This window comes from Spinacia oleracea, chromosome 3 (genome assembly GCF_020520425.1).
Source record: "Spinacia oleracea cultivar Varoflay chromosome 3, BTI_SOV_V1, whole genome shotgun sequence".
Taxonomy (NCBI): Eukaryota; Viridiplantae; Streptophyta; class Magnoliopsida; order Caryophyllales; family Amaranthaceae; genus Spinacia; species Spinacia oleracea.
The window spans coordinates 125,249,123-125,267,187 of NC_079489.1; the positions used below are offsets into that span (position 1 = coordinate 125,249,123).

At 40.8% G+C, this 18,065-nt stretch overlaps 1 long non-coding RNA gene across 1 annotated transcript; it reads left to right on the plus strand.

Moving 5' to 3' along the window:
• The first annotated feature begins 14,434 nt into the window (after positions 1-14,434).
• Positions 14,435-15,661, plus strand: LOC130469374 (uncharacterized). The gene is made up of 3 exons (XR_008929880.1): positions 14,435-14,502; positions 14,601-14,708; positions 15,268-15,661. It is a non-coding gene; the product is annotated as an uncharacterized lncRNA (long non-coding RNA).
• The last annotated feature ends 2,404 nt before the right edge of the window (positions 15,662-18,065 follow it).

Genomic DNA, 18,065 nt, shown 5'->3' on the forward strand with positions numbered 1-18,065 from the left:
GTACTATTTGTGTGACCCTACGGGTTCAGTCAAGAGTAAGCTGTGGATTAATATCATTAATTCCACTTGAACTGAAGCGGCCTCTAGCTAGGCATTCAGCTCACTTGATCTCACTGAATTATTAACTTGTTAATTAATACTGAACCACATTTATTAGACTTAACATAGAATGCATACTTGGACCAAGGGCATTATTTCCTTCAGTCTCCCACTTGTCCTTAGGGACAAGTGTGCATTTCCTAATTCCTTTGTCGCTCGATGCTTGCTCTTGAACATAAGGTAAGAGTTGTCATCCTTATTACGTCCAGAGGTGTTCCTCGGTTTCAGATTTCAACTGATCAAATAAACAGATAATCATAGCCTATGATTCATCCGAGCACGGCCATGCATTTCACAGTTTCTAGCTCTCCGAGTGGCCTTGTACAACTTTTAAGCATCTCATCCCGATTTATGGGAGGACAATCCCAATCTTGCGATCTTGAGATTAGACTTCGTTTGATAGGTGATTACCTGAGCATTGCCTTTATAGCCTCCTTTTACGGTGCGACGGTTGGTCAACGTCAAAGCAACCAGTTCTCAAACAAGTAATCTCAAATCACTCAGGTATTGAGGATTTAGTGTCTAATAATTTAATGAAATTTACTTATGACAGATTTTCATCTCTTACAGTAAAGTTTCATAGGTCTTGTCCGATACTAGTCTTCCCAAAGTAAGTATCTATGCAAATGATTATAACATTGCCATGTCCACATAGTTCAAGAAACAGAACTACTAGTCATCTTGCATTCTAATCGTCTAACGTTTTCTATGCGTCCAATTTTATAGAAAACTCCGACTAGGGACCATTTTCAACCTTTGACATTCAAGTTCACTTGATAGACATTTCTTAGTCACAGGACTGGTCCTGACAGTCTATCTTGAATATATCGTCAAATTGAAGGGACTCATCATTTAATAAACCACAAATTAAATGGAAAAATGAATTCTTTTCATTTATTGTGAATGATTAACCAATAATGTTTTACAAAGATTTAAACTCTAAAACTTTAAAACATTAAACAGAGACATCAAAGCCATTCTCCAATATGCTTGATTCCCATAGCTGCAGTGTGCGAGTTGTGCTTCGCCTGCGGCAGAGGTTTAGTTAATGGATCTGATATGTTGTCATCAGTTCCAATTTTGCTTATCTCGACTTCTTTTCTTTCAACGAACTCTCGTAGAAGGTGAAATCTACGAAGTACATGCTTGACTCTCTGGTGGTGTCTAGGCTCTTTTGCCTGTGCAATAGCTCCGTTATTGTCACAATACAGGGCTATTGGTCCTTTAATGGAGGGGACTACACCAAGTTCACCTATGAACTTCCTTAGCCATATAGCTTCCTTTGCTGCTTCATGTGCAGCAATGTACTCCGCTTCAGTTGTAGAATCCGCAATGGTGCTTTGCTTAGCACTTTTCCAGCTTACTGCTCCTCCGTTGAGGCAGAAGACAAACCCAGACTGTGATCTGAAATCATCTTTGTCGGTTTGGAAACTTGCGTCCGTATAGCCTTTAACAATTAATTCATCATCTCTACCATAGACCAGGAAGTCATCTTTGTGCCTTTTCAGGTACTTCAGAATATTCTTGGCAGCAGTCCAATGCGCCTCTCCTGGGTCTGACTGGTATCTGCTCGTAGCACTGAGTGCGTACGCAACATCCGGGCGTGTACATATCATAGCATACATTATTGAACCAATCAATGATGCATATGGAATCCCATTCATTCGTCTACGCTCATCAAGTGTTTTTGGGCACTGAGTCTTGCTTAGAGTCATTCCATAAGACATGGGTAGGTAGCCTCGCTTGGAGTCCGCCATCTTGAACCTATCAAGCACCTTATTGATATAAGTGCTTTGACTAAGTCCAATCATCTTTTTAGATCTATCTCTGTAAATCTTGATGCCCAATATGTACTGTGCTTCTCCTAGATCCTTCATCGAAAAACATTTCCCAAGCCAAATCTTGACAGAGTTCAACATAGGAATGTCATTTCCGATAAGCAATATGTCGTCGACATATAATACTAGGAAAGCAATTTTGCTCCCACTGACCTTCTTGTATACACAAGATTCGTCCGCGTTCTTGATGAAACCAAAGTCACTGACTGCTTCATCAAAACGTATATTCCAGCTCCTGGATGCCTGCTTCAATCCGTAGATTGACTTCTTTAGCTTGCATACCTTTTTAGCATTCTTTGGATCCTCAAAACCTTCAGGCTGTGTCATAAACACAGTTTCTGTTAAAACGCCGTTTAAGAAAGCAGTTTTGACATCCATCTGCCATATTTCGTAATCGTAATATGCAGCGATTGCTAACATTATTCGAATAGACTTTAGCATTGCAACTGGTGAAAAGGTTTCATCGTAATCCACACCGTGGACTTGCCTGTAACCTTTTGCAACCAATCTAGCTTTGAAAACTTCAAGTTTCCCATCCTTGTCCTTTTTCAGTTTGAAAACCCATTTGCTTCCAATGGCTTGGTAGCCATCTGGCAAATCGACCAAATCCCATACTTGGTTTTCAGACATGGAGTCTAATTCAGATTGCATGGCTTCTTTCCACTGCTTGGAGCTAGGGCTCGTCATAGCTTGCTTGTAAGTCGCAGGTTCATCACTTTCAAGTAATAGAACGTCATAGCTCTCGTTCGTCAAAATACCTAAGTACCTTTCCGGTTGAGATCTATATCTTTGCGATCTACGCGGGGTAACATTTCTAGATTGACCATGATTCTCACCAGATTCTTCTAAAGATCTCTGAGTTTCATCCTGAATGTCATCTTGAGCATTCTCTAGAGTTTGTTGTTCGACTCGAATTTCTTCGAGGTCTACTTTTCTCCCACTTGTCATTTTGGAAATGTGACCCTTCTCCAAAAAGACACCATCTCGAGCAACAAACACTTTGTTCTCAGATGTATTGTAGAAGTAATACCCCTTTGTTTCCTTTGGATAGCCCACAAGGATACATTTGTCAGATTTTGGATGAAGTTTGTCTGAAATTAATCGTTTGACGTATACTTCACATCCCCAAATCTTAAGAAAAGACACATTTGGAGGCTTTCCAAACCATAATTCGTATGGAGTCTTTTCGACAGCTTTAGACGGAGCTCTATTTATAGTGAGTGCAGCTGTATTTAGTGCATGTCCCCAAAATTCTAATGGAAGTTCGGCCTGACCCATCATTGACCTGACCATGTCTAGCAAGGTTCTGTTCCTCTGTTCTGACACACTGTTCCATTGTGGTGTTCCAAGAGGAGTCAATTCTGATAGAATTCCACATTCTTTCAGATGGTCATCAAATTCATAGCTCAGATATTCACCGCCTCTATCAGACCGCAGTGCCTTAATCTTCTTGCCTAATTGATTCTCTACTTCACTCTGAAATTCTTTGAATTTGTCAAAGGATTCAGACTTATGCTTCATTAGGTAGACATAACCATACCTACTGAAGTCATCAGTGAAAGTGATAAAGTAGCTGAAACCACCTCTAGCATTTGTACTCATTGGTCCACATACATCTGTATGGATTAAACCCAATAGTTCATTTGCTCTTTCTCCAACTTTAGAGAAAGGTTGCTTTGTCATTTTGCCAAGTAAACATGATTCGCATTTACCATAATCCTCTAAGTCAAATGGTTCTAGAATTCCTTCCCTTTGAAGTCTTTCTAAGCGTTTCAAGTTTATATGGCCTAATCGACAATGCCACAGATAGGTGAGATCTGAATCATCCTTTTTGGCCTTTTTGGTATTTATGTTATATACTTGTTTGTCGTGATCTAATAAATAAAGTCCATTGACTAATCTAGCAGATCCATAAAACATCTCTTTAAAATAAAACGAACAACTATTGTCTTTTATTAAAAAGGAAAATCCCTTAGCATCTAAGCAAGAAACTGAAATGATGTTTTTAGTAAGACTTGGAACATGGAAACATTCTTCCAGTTCCAAAACTAGCCCGGAGGGCAACGACAAATAGTAAGTTCCTACGGCTAATGCAGCAATCCGTGCTCCATTTCCCACTCGTAGGTCGACTTCACCCTTGCTTAACTTTCTACTTCTTCTTAGTCCCTGTGGATTGGAACATAAGTGTGAGCCACAACCTGTATCTAATACCCAAGAAGTTGAATTAGCAAGTATACAGTCTATAACGAAAATACCTGAAGATGGAACGACTGTTCCGTTCTTCTGATCTTCCTTTAGCTTCAAGCAATCTCTCTTCCAATGCCCCTTCTTCTTGCAGTAGAAGCATTCGGATTCAGAAGTGGGTTGACTGACCTTCCTCTTTACAGATTTGGCGCCAGTTTGCTTAGTTGGGATGGCCTTGTTGCCACCTTTCTTAGCATTCCTCTTCTTTCCAGATTTCTTGAACTTGCCCCCACGCACCATAAGCACATCCTGCTTATCACTTTTGAGCGTCTTTTCAGCGGTCTTCAGCATACCGTGAAGCTCAGTGAGCGTTTTGTCCAGACTATTCATACTGTAGTTCAGTTTGAACTGATCATACCCGCTATGAAGAGAATGGAGGATGGTGTCTATAGCCATTTCCTGAGAAAATTGCTGATCCAGCCGACTCATATTCTCAATGAGTCCAATCATTTTGAGAACATGTGGACTTACGGGCTCGCCTTTCTTAAGCTTGGTCTCAAGAATTTGCCTATGAGTCTCGAATCTTTCGACTCGAGCCAGATCTTGGAACATGTTCTTCAACTCACTGATGATTGTGAAAGCATCTGAGTTGATGAACGTTTTCTGCAGATCCGCACTCATGGTGGCGAGCATTAGACATTTCACATCCTTGTTGGCATCAATCCAACGATTGAGGGCTGCCTGAGTGACCCCGTCGCCTGCGGCTTCGGGCATCGCCTCATCTAGGACATACTCCTTTTCTTCCTGCATAAGAACTATTTGCAAGTTCCTTTGCCAGTCAAGGAAGTTTTTCCCGTTCAACTTCTCCTTTTCGAGAATTGATCGAATGTTGAATGAATTGTTGTTTGCCATATTAAAAACTACAATTGAAAAGAATAAACAAATAAATAACCATTCACAGTTTCTCTTAATAAACTTAAATTCTAGCATACATGCATAATTCAATGTTTATTAAGCATTTTATTCAAATTATGTGTTCCGGCAGGTGTGAATAAAATGATTCCAAGATCCTAAAAGAATAAAATGTGATCTAGTATGGCCCGACTTCATCTTGAAGCTTTGACTTCAAAGTCCGTCTTGAAAATCTCCATGGGAGGCACCATTTTCTTCAAATAGGATAAGCTATAATTAAAACTAATTACAACTATTTGATGGAACGCAGACCATATTTGAATTGAAAAACGACTTTGGTACTTTAGACCAATTACATTCAAATTAATGGTACGCAGACCATATTTTCTATCCTATTTGGGCCATACTAGTCACTTCATAACCTGCAAAACAGTACATATACAATATATACCATTCACCCATTCATTATCATGAATGGCCCACATAGCTGGTTAGTAAAACACATTATGCATCACGTAAACATTTGCAGCAATTAATCAAGGGCACCAATAATCTACCAATTATTCAGTCCTTATTAATTCTAATCAAGTTGTTTTAACCTTAAGGATTTGTAGACCTAATCAAGAGTTTATGACTAAAAAGCGCTCCCACTTAAACCAATAAATTTATATGCTTTACTAATTTTAAACATAAAAATGTATTTCTAGTCCAACCGGAAACATACAAATTTAATTAAAATTTAAAGCTCATATCAATTTATAATTGAATCCAAAAGTTGAATTTAATTTCAGTCGTATTTAAATTAATTCATGATTTTAATTTTAGTAAAATAATTAGAATAAATAAAATTTATTATAATTACAATATTCAAAATTAAAATCCAAGAAAATAATTTAAATTATTAATTTTAAAATTAATTAAAATTACGTGAACTGAAATTTTCAAATTAAACATTCAAAACGATCTTTAATCGTAACGCAAACACCCTACGCGTTGCACGCCCATGGGCCGCACGCACACAGCCATTGCTGGCCATGTGCGCGCAGCCCATGCGCTCGTCGCATAGCTGCTGCATCCCCATCGCAAGCCTCCGCACGCATTGGTGCTCGCTGCGTGCGCCAGCGCTCATCGCACGCGAGCTATCGCTCGCAGTGCGCGGGCGACATCGCTCGCTGGGCGCACGACATCGCTCGCTGGGCGCGCGAGCCATCGCTCGCTGTGCGCGCGAGCAATGCTGGCTGTGCGCGCGAGTCCTCGCTCGTTGTGCGCGCGAGCAATGCTGGGCGCAGCGCTCGTGGCACGCGAGCTTGCGCTCGCTGCGCGCGAGGCTGCGCGCTCTTGTGCGAGGCAGCGCGCGTTGTGGCGCAGCTCGCTTGCTGCCCACACGCGACTGCCTTGGCTCGCCCTTCGCCCATGCCCATTCGTCCATTGCTCGTGGCACACGACACAAGGCAGGGCTGCTGCCTTGTGCTCGTGCACTACGCCCTTGCTCATTGCATTCGTGCCGCACGGGCGACGAGCTCCCTTGCTCGTCGTCGCATGCCCGCATTATACAACACCCCTTAAGGGTAACACGAAGCGTCCATTGCTTTGTGCGTGCAAGTTTTATGAACGAATCGCATAAAAATTTAAAATTTATATTTAAAATTAATGACAAATTAATAAATAATATTAATTTCATAATTTTAGGGCGAAAAATCGAAAATTTATTATCCAATTGATTTCCGATTGTTATGGATTCAAGTCTAGGTCATAAAAATTTAAAATTTATCATAAATTTACAATTTTTATGGTGGTTTTTAATCATAGGTTTCTAATTAAATTACAATTAATTATGAAAATCAAATTAATTCTAAATTATTCTAATTTTCAACAAATTAATCATAATTACAAATTAGATTGCATAATTAACAAGACTAGGCATTCAAACTTGTTAAACATATGCAGTAGGTCAATCAAAAATTCAAGATTTATCAACAAGAATCGCAAATATTTAATTTAACATCTTAAATTTACGAAATTTTGCATTCGAAAAACTAAAACCTTCGAAAAGTCATAGTTAGGCTTCGAATTTGAGAATTCTGGGTTCGGCAGAAAAATACTTTTTTTGTCAAAATTTTAGAATGCCTTTTACATGCGGAATTGACACAAAAATCACTCAATTCGGATGAGTAACGAAGAAACTGCCGAAAAACTGCGTACGTATAATTAAATAAACGCAATTTGCAATTAATTAACAATTACGAAAATTAATCACCCCTTTTAATTCTTGCAAATTTGTAATATTTAACCATGTTCATGCAATTTAGATTATGAAAATAATAAGGGGCTCGTGATACCACTGTTAGGTTATGATACATATGACATTACATAGATCATGCGGAAACAACCATTAACCCAGGACAACATATTATTTACACATAATCATATAGCATAATTTAGATGCATACTCTTTGTTGCGTGCCCTCCCTAGCTGCGCCCGAACCGAACAAGAACAAGTCTTTAGGACTCCAAGTGTCGTCCCTCCGTAGATAGTCCACAGCACGTCCGGATCCGCCTTAAGATTGACCAACTAGAATCGCCCTTAAGGTACTAGAAAATTTCGGCACTTTTATGAGCAAGATGTGTGTTTTAGTTTTCTCTCAAAAAACTCACTTTTGAATACTTTGAAACTTGTTATAAATTGTGAGCCCTAGCCTCATATTTATAGGGGTATGGAAAGGGAATCGAAATCCTATTCAGATACAAATTAATTAAACCTAGAATCCTACAAGAACTCTAATTTAATTAATTTATCAAATAGAATTAGGAATTTAATCATTAACCGAACTCTGCATGTTTTAGGAAACGTGCACGAACACAAACACTTGCACACACACGCACGGCAGCCACGATGGGCCCCCATGCGTGCGCGCGAGCAGCAGCCCACGCAGCGCCCGCGCGCGCTGCGCGCGCTGCGCAGCCTGCTGGGCCTGGCCTTGCGCTGGGCCTGGCGTGGCTGTTTGTGCGGCGCGCTTGGCTTGCTGGGCGATGGCCTGGCTTCGTGCTGGGCCTCGTCCGGCAGGCCTCGTCCGATGCTTATTCGTACGATGCGCTTCCGATTAAATTTTCCGATTCCGGAATTCATTTCCGATACGAACAATATTTAATATTTCCGATTCCGGAATTAATTTCCGTTTCGAACAAATATTTAATATTTCCGTTTCCGGAATTATTTTCCGATTCCGGTAATATTTCCGATTCTGACAATATTTCCGTTTCCGGCAATATTTCCGATTCTGGCAATATTTCCATTTCCGATAATATTTTCCGATACGTACCATGTTTCCGTTTCCGGCAACATCTACGACTTGGATAATATTTATATTTCCGATACGATCCATATTTCCGTTTCCGGCAATATCATCGTTTCCGGAGTATTCATTTCTTGCCTGTGACGATCTTAGCTCCCACTGAAACCAAGATCCGTCGGTTCCGAATATTCATAGATGGAGTATTTAATGCCATTAAATACTTGATCCGTTTACGTACTATTTGTGTGACCCTACGGGTTCAGTCAAGAGTAAGCTGTGGATTAATATCATTAATTCCACTTGAACTGAAGCGGCCTCTAGCTAGGCATTCAGCTCACTTGATCTCACTGAATTATTAACTTGTTAATTAATACTGAACCGCATTTATTAGACTTAACATAGAATGCATACTTGGACCAAGGGCATTATTTCCTTCATGTATATCGAAGGTTGTCCCCCTATACCTACAACAGTATTTTTTGAAACACGAATCATATTAGTTAACCCCCCCAAGAAAAAAAAGGAAGGCAATTGATATTTCCTGTTGGAGTGTTTGGTTTAGTTTTTTTTTCTTCCCCTTTTTCCCTGCTTAGTTTTACCCCACATTTTGTTACATTTATTCTCCTCATCCCTAAGGGCTCTGTAGTGTTTACGCCAACTCAAGGTTTGGGGTTTTTTATGTCATACGACCAATACTAGAGGTGTCAAATCGGGTCTCCAGATGAATTCTAGATACACAGGCCATGACAAGTCGAGTCTATTCGGTTCGGGTGAAGTTTCTGCATGTCAAAATTTGTCGGTTTAGATAAAGTTTGAGTCAAGTCAGGTCGGGTCTATTTGATTCGGGTCAATTGTGGTCAGGTCTATCCGTCTAGGTCAATTTGGGCCGGGTCAAGGTCGGTTCAGGTCATAACAAGATTTCGGGCTGATCAATTCAGTAATAGCCTAATAGGGCGATTTCTGTTAGATCTCGGTTTGGTTAGATTTTAATTCAGATCATTTCAAGTCATTATTGATTTTATTTATTTATTATTATATCTATAGTTCTATACTAATCTATATTAATATTTTAAAATAAAAAAATTTGCATACCATAATGCCACGTGTCCTCCTCCTTTTATATTTCTATTTTAAAAAGATCGAACAATTTTCCCTCCTGCTTATATTTTCATTTTTATTAATCATTATTTATTAGTTTCACATTCTGATTTGAATTGAATAATTTTCATCAAACTTCATATTTATTCTTCATCTTTGTTTCTATATTTTAATATTTCATTTATTATACAAAAACTTATGACCATTCTTTTTTTTTAATTAAGAGAACTTGTGCAGTGCACGGGTTAAAAAGTACTCTGTAGTTTTTAACTAACAAACTATTAATCTAGGTCTCTACAAGTATTGTTATTAGTTTACTGAATTACAACATTGCTATGTTTGTACAAGATATTAATTATAGTTTACTATAAGTTATAAGATATTCATTTTGATATAATGAGAACCAAATGTAAACACTGAAATACCAAATATATATAAATATATAAGAATGTAACTCTTTAAGTTGACACGAAATCAAACATGACTAAATAGTTAGCGATTATATTATATAAGAACATACGTCCTGAACATATTCCATCTACGGTTAAACGAATATTCTGGTATACCAAGTAATCAAAAGTGTCAAATGTAAAACATGCAAATTTATGTATGTTTAGATTTATGATTAGTAACCATAAATTTGATTAAGTAAAATATAGATTTTTACGTATTTCCTCTGTTTAGAAATACTCGCAACGTTTGGATTTTTTACACTATTCACATATTTTACTTTTACTATTCTTGGTGATTTATATGTTAGATAAAACATAATCATGTGGGATCTTGTTAGATTAGTCTCAATGCATATTTTCAAAATATCAAATTTTTATAATTTTTGCTTGAAGAGAATTTAAAACATAAACAATTAAAATTGCGCATTAGCATGTGTAAAAGTTACAAACGTTGTGAGTATTTCCAAACAGAGGAAGTACTTAAAAAAATGAAGAAAAATGAACTTAACTAAATTGGATTTTAAATAAAACATTTTATTTTGTATAAGAAAGGAATAATAAGTTGAAGGTAAAATTACATGAATTTTAGTAATTAAAAAGTTGAAGGTAAAATTAAGTCGGCTGAGATATAGGTCGGGTGAAAATTAGGCAGGTTTGATAGCAGATTAGATAATAGATTAAGTCAAATCAGATATTTGTCGGGTCAAATGGGCGTTTGGGGGGATTTAGATCGAATCCAACCGATGACAGGTGGAGTTTGGGTCGGACCAAACTGGTGACAGGTAGAGTTTAGGTCGGGTAAAACCAGTGTCGGGTAGATTTCAAATCAGTTACAGATGAGGTTGGGGTTCTGATTTTTTGTGGACAAACCAATCTGATTACAGTTGGAAAAACTGTTTGACATTGGGTTGTGGGTGATGATGTGAAAGAAAGAAGTAATGGAAAGAGTATGGGAAATTTGTTTTGTTCCATTGCCTTATTATCTATTGAGCTACCTTCTGTCTTGTGTCTTGTGCAGTGGGGGCGAGTGTGCTGTCATCAGAAATGCAGAAGTCGAAATTACGGTTACTGCTCATGTATTTAGTCTCGTTTATGGTGAAAGAGGTGGTAATCTGGCTCGTCTGAGACAGGTAATCAGCCTTTCTTAATTCTACATGGGGAGAAGGAAAGAGAATTGAGTAAAATTTGGGAAGGATGAAGAAAATAGAATAGCACTCCATATTTAAGTTATTATCTGTTCCGGTGTTGTAAAGATGGAAACAATGGGCTTCGAATGAAGGCCCTTTCGTATGTGTTGAAGATCTTGCTTGTTTGAATGAGTAGAGTCCGAATTCACCTGCACAAGAGCAAAGTCACTAGCCTCGGGGGTGTTTCCGAGGAAAGCCCCTCCGATGCCTAAGTAAGAACGATGCTCGGATTCTAGAGAGAAGTTCTCTAGAAGAGTAGTCTTAAGGCGATAAATTGGACGTACCTTGAGGTGTGAGCCTTGGCGGCCTATTTATAGTGTTTGCATAATAAATGCCCATAGGTCATTTATTACTTTTGGGCCTTGGGCCTTGATGGATGGCTGACTAGCCATTGGTAGGTTTGATGCTGTTTGTTTAGAGCCATTGGGCTTTGGACTTAGTGGCCCAATTGAGAATCAATTGGGAGCCCAAACAACATGCCCCCCAGACCCGGTCCATTTAGAATTAAATGGGTGGGTTTCCAGTTGTCAGAAGTCCAAAAGTTCCCTCTCTTTTTTGAAAAGGGATGATTTGCATTGATGACAAGTGTTGGGAATTGCATTGTGTCGTGGAGATCGTGGGTTGAGGAAGTTGATGCGCCCCCTTTCTTTTCTATAAATACTGGGTGCTTTGCTCCTTTCGAACTTTTTACTCTTTCTTTCAAACCCATTCTCTCTCTAAATTCCGGCGATCGCAGTTTTTAAGTTTCTTCAGATCTACGAAATTCGGCCAGCTTTAGACTTCGGGAACTTGTGTTGTTCGTTTTATCGGCGAATTCCGCTTCGGAAAAAGGTAATTTGTTTCTGAATTTCTCCTTTCTTCTTCGTTCTTCCTTCTACCCCTCAATCTAAACCCTAGACCGAGAATTCGCGACCATGGCAAAGAATAGGGGCAAAAGCAAGTTCGTCGTTGGCTCCTCTAGTGAGAGGGAGAATGTGCCTTCGGGAAGGTTACAGAAAACTTCGAGGGGTCGGCCTTCGGAGAGGCCGATGGAGAGGCGTTCGACTGGTTGGGATGCTTCCAAAGATGATGTTGTTGACGGGTCTAGCGTGTCTGAACGCGCAACTTCTGGTAAGAAAGCTGGCTCTTCGGGTGTGCGCCGTCCTTACCCTGAGTTTCCAGTTCATTGGACTGAAGCTGATCCGCAGGGCAAGTATGCCCCGATCTTGTATGAGACCACTAAGATCGATGGTCCGTTGGAGAAATCGGTCAGTGGTGACTGGTTGGTGGAGGCGAAGCTGGGGAACTACCATCGGAGGGCCGAGGAGTTATACGGAATCCAGCACGCCTTGGGGTACTGGTGCGAGCTTCCCGATCAGGAGCGTCCTCGGGTGACTCATCCGCCGAGGGGGTTCATCTCTGTGTATACTCATCACTTGGAGAACGGTCTCCGCTTTCCCTTGGATCCATTCATTTCCGAGCTCCTGGTGTCGTACAACATCAGTTTGGCCCAACTTACCCCCAAATCTATGAGGCACATCATCGGATTTAGATGGGTGTGCGATTTTGTTAACTTTCCCTGTTCTGTCGCCGTGTTTCGGGATCTCCACGATCTGTCTTTTAATCACGCTTCCAAGGGGGATGGGTATGGTTGGTGGACCATCATCAACAAGAAGTCCCGAAGGAAGGGGGAGCCGAACTACATTACGGCCTACCCTTACCTCAGCTCTGATCATAACTGGAAGACGGAGTGGTTGTTCGTTCGTGTGCCGACAGACCCGAAGCATCCCAATTTTTATCGTCCTTCGAAGTGGTTTGTGACTCCTGATCCTGATATGCGAAGCGTGGCTGCTCCGGATCGGAACCATCACCACTACGTGGATCTCCTCCAGTGGTTTTTGGCTCGGGAGGACAACTACAAACTGCCGTCTAGCTGGCTCCCGAACCTCAACTATATCTTGCGGGAGGACATTCTTGCTGTTGCCGGTCTCAGCAGGATTTTTGACAGGGAGAGGTGTCTTTCGGCTGGGACCGTGCTTTAGTAAGTTTGTCCTCCTCCTTTTTGTCTCGTTTTATTGATTTTGTTTTGTGCTTTGTTTCTGCAGAGTACGGCTTTAGCTGCATTGATCCTGTGGTTTTGGGCATCTCTTTGGATCTGAAGACTATTCACGACTCGGCTCCTGATTACAAGTTCGGGAAAGAGAATCCTCGTAATCCTCGCTTGAAGGATTACGTGCTGTCTCCTTCGGGTGTCGCTCGGATATCTGAAGTTCGAGCTGATCCGTGGGATTCTGCCTCCTCTCCCGAAGCTGTTCCAGTGAAGGTCGTGCTTCCTGATTTGAGGACAACCTCAGATCCGGTGAGTGTTTCTATATCCCGAAGTCTTTTGTTTGTCTTTCTTTCTGGTTGGCCGTCGGCTAACGTCTTGGTCCTGGACCATCTTTTTAGGGTCCTGGGACTGACGCTGTGCCGCGTGCCGTTCCTTCGGTTTCATCTCCGGCTCGGATAGATATCTCTTTATCTAGGAACCGGGTACTTCACGGTTTTTTTTCTTTATTTCTTCCTTTGTCTTCTTTTACATTTATTGACCCTTGGTCTCCCCTTTTTAGGATCAACGCAAAAGGAAGGGTAGCACTCTTTTGAGGCCTTCCGCGCATCCGAAGAAAGCGAAGGCTTCTCAGTCCTCGGAGAAGGTATTTGCTCTAACTGGGCTCATTTTTGTAGTCCGTTTTCCCCTTCTCCGAAGCTGACCTTTGAATGCTTGTTTTGTAGGAAACGGTTTCGGAAGACATGCCTCCTCTGTAATCCCCCGTAATTTTATATATTTTGTTTATATATTTTAACGTATATTAATACATTTAAATATAATTTACGGATTTCAGAAATGAATGTGTAATTAAAATATAATTATTTTATTTCATTTTGAATAATTTTAATGATTTATGAAATCAAAATGTATTTTTGAATTTTACGTTAAAACGAATTCGAATTTCGAAATCACGTTCGATTGAAATTAGCAAGCAATCCTAACCATTTCGGATTCAATAACCTAAACCCTACTCCTAGCCCAATTGGGTAAAGCCCAAACCAATAAAACCCAAAACAAATACTCCCTCCCCTTTTCTAATGCACGTGAACCCAAAGAAACACAAAAAAAAAAAAGAAGAGAAAACCTCCTCTTGCTCCTTCGCTGTTCACGTAACAAGCACCAAACCCTCAACACCCTCCTCCTTGCTGCCGCTGCTCACGCCGCCGGACCCACCAGCACGTCACCGGCATCCCGTCGCCACTGGTAACGCTCACCTCCTCTCTTGTCGTTCTCTTTCTCATTATTTCTCTTTCTCTTGTTCGTTTTCTTGATCTCCTCCTCAACCGGTTCTTGTTCTCGCACAGCACCACCACCACGCTGAGCGCTCGTGGTTCTGCAATAACCGCCGTCCTCGTCGTCCACCCTTGCACGGTAGATTCCTCCTCCTTATTTCCGTTCTCCCGTCGTGTTTTTCCTTTCTTTCGTTTCCTTTTCATGGCTCTCAAACCATGCTTTGATTGTTTTGCCAGCAACACCACCTCGCCGCACCGCCGCGTGCCGCCCAGCCTTCCTCGCCGCACCGCCGCGTGCCGCCCAGCCTTCCTCGTCGCCGGCAGTTCTCCCCCTTCCCTTATTCGGTTAAACCCTTAAACCCTAGACTAATTGAATGTCTTAATTATATATATTTTTAGCTTAAATTATGATTCTTGAATTTAGATTATAAGTCTCATGATTTAATTTGCAAATTTCAGATTTTTACACGTGCGTAATTGAATTATTAATTTTCAGATTCGTATATTATAATTTAAACAATATTATTTTATTTTCAGATTATATAAATGCATTGAAATATTAGTTTTTGATTGATTAAAGTATGAAATTCAAGGTTTTTATGATTGTAAATCATGGTAGGTTGAGTATGGATTATTAAATTTGTTGTTTCAATGTACTAGGGACGTAGATTGACCATGGTGAAGCTTTTAAATGAATCTATAGTGCGGAAAATTTAAAGTACGATGTTTGCAAAAGTTTTCAACGAATTTCAATAACTAATTCAACAATTATGATTCTAGGAAATCAAATGTTTAAGTTTTGATATTGGGGAAAGTTCTAAATATGCTTAGGATGCAATTAGAATGCTTTATTATGGTTGTCAATGATCAGAAATTGATTGAGATTATTTATTGGTCGTTTTAGGCGGAGAATTCTCTTTAGGCGACTTTTGAAAGTGTTAAAGTGGCCTATCAGTTTGTTTACACAAGGTACGTACATACCTGTGTGCTTGGAATGTGTGCTAATTGTTGAAACCATGTGTATTATTGATGAACCTGGTTATGTTAATGTTGTTGATGAACTTAGTCGGGTTGAAACTGCATGTTTGATACTGTTGGATGAACATATTAAACCTTTATTGCATTTTGAGGATTATAACATGTTAGTATGGAAGATTGATGCAAACATGTTTGATTGGGAACACTAGATTGTTTAGTATATAATTCAGATCAGTTAATTGTTGTTCCCTTTTTAGCTTTTCACTACTTTATGAGGGCGGAGGACCTCATTTAGTAAGTTGAAACCTTATACCCATATTCAGGGGTTGATTAGTATTAAAGAAAAGATTGGAGTTAATTGGAATGAGTCTTGTTAGATGCCTTTGTGATCACTTACTCAATTCCAAGATAAAAACAGTTATAAATAAATGTGAGTTGCATGCCTTATGTGATTGTTGAGTCATAACAGGGTGTCAATTTGTAAATCATGTAAAGTGAAACTGAGTAGCAATAGCTTTAGACTGTGCACGTCTAAAGTGACGGACAAACAGGAGTTGGGGTTCATGGTGGTAGCCCATGGCCTTTCATTCGGACCGGATTGATCACCGCGTCCTATTTTCAGTCAAACGTTCCTCGATATCGCAGGTCACTGAGGTTACGGAGTCGCGCCCGTACCTCGCCTAGCTAGAAAACTCGGTCCATTGCCTATTTAAATTAAAATAATGTTATTGTTATAAAAAGTCTAGTCCAGTCTAGCTTAGTCTAGTTAAGTATGGTCGTTAGATTATCATGCTTTGTTTGCCCTTAATTATGTTTAATAGTATCATGTTAGGATTATTATTGCTTTGGTATGTAGTACTCAGCTTTGCTGATTACGTGCTTGTTTGTGTGTGTTGATCATGGCTATGCCTTATTGATCCTGTGATGACCCATTTCTGGTGAGCAGTCTCTAAGGATCAATAAGCGTTGCCCATCTACAGGTTTGAAGATGATGCATCATTGGGATCGGGATTAGAGAGCTTGTAGTTCTATTGGTTTAATTAAGTGATTCAATTTGTTAACTTGGATTTGAAACTTGTCGTACTATTCGTATTTCCTTATTTCAGTTGATTGTTTCGGACCTAATATGTAATAGATTAATTATGAACCCAAAAGTTAGTTTTATGTTTTCCGCTGCAAAATTCTGAATAAGCCGTACGTTTTTACACGGGCGATAATACTTTGATAATTCCCTACAGTTATATTTAAAAAGAGGTTATTTTAGAAAATGGGAATTGTCGGGGTGTTACATCCTCCCAAGAATCTCCTTCACTTCATGCCTTTGCCAGGGCAGAAGTTAAAGAGTGTGGTGGTTGCGGAGCCGCCGCCCGTGGACCAACCGTTGGCTGAGGAAGATACCATCCCCTCTCCGCTGAAGCCGTCTGCTGCTTTAGGGATCGAGATTCAGGATATCACCAAGGTGATGGAGGCGATTGAAGCCGACCTTGTTCCTGGTTCGGATGTCCTTATTGTGGCCGAGCAGAAGAGGGAATCTGCTGACGTTTCTCTCGAAAGAGAGAAAAGTCCAGATAAGGAGATGGTGGACCTCACCGAAGCACACGTTGAGGTTCCCGAAGCTGAGAAGGAGGTCCCTTCTGCTGAGGAGGAGCAGCCCGAACAGGGTCTGACGAGGAAGAGGCGCCACTCGACCTTGGGCTCTACTTCGACCTCGGCCTTGGATAGACTGATCCACGCTGACCCTTGCTCGGATGTTCCGCTGAAACGGATCCCCGAGGAGGTAAGGGAGGCGATGGCTCGCTATGCTAGGGCTTTGGTTTTGGGGGAGAACCCCATGGCTCATGTGGGATCTTTGGTGGGTCCCGAACCTGCACGGGAGAATCTTCTTCGGGCCAACCCGCAGTGGAGGGTTCCTGGAGCTGAGGAGAGGAATCCAGCTATGATGGCCCAATACTATCTGAATGAGGTAAGTGTTGGATTTTCTTTTTTGAGTTCCGTTTTTGTTTTACATTTTTTTTTTCTACTTTTCCTCATCTTTTCTTCTTTCCCAGGCTGTTTTCTGGTCCTCGTTCGCTTCCGAGTGTAGCTCGGTTGAGGAGAGACAACTGAGGAGATATCAGGAGGCTTATGCTCGTGATATCCCTATCTTGGAACAGAAGGCTGGGCAGCTCTTCGCCGAGCTGGTGGAGGTCAAGCAACTGTACCTTCAGTACAGTCGTGAGGCTAGGGAGTCGGCTGAGCAGATCGGGGCCGAAGTTGGGAAGCTCACTTTCCAAGTCGAGGAGGATGCTGAAAAGATAGCTTCCTTCGACAAGGAGAGGAAAGAAATGGCCGCCAAGTTTGCGAGCGAACTTGAAGAAAAAGACAGTCTTCCCAAGGAGATGACGTCTAAATTTGAGGCGGCCATTAAACAGAGCCAGGAAGTGGAGGCGAGGCTTCAGCAGTTTGTCAAGCATCGGGAGATTATTCAGAATCAAGCTGACAAGGTGCCCGTTCTCCAGCTGAAGATCCGAGAGAAGGATGCGGCCATTCGGAAGTTGGAGCAAGAGCGAGTTGACCTCTACACTGCTGATCAGTGTAGAGAGCAATACTGGAATGGCATCCTGGGTGCTCGGCGCATGTTTGCGAAGCATATGCCTCATTTCCCTTGGAATGAGAAGGTTCCGCTCTGGATGAGGGCCCAGGATCACTTGGTGGAGTGCCAGGCCGATCGAGACGAAGCTGAAG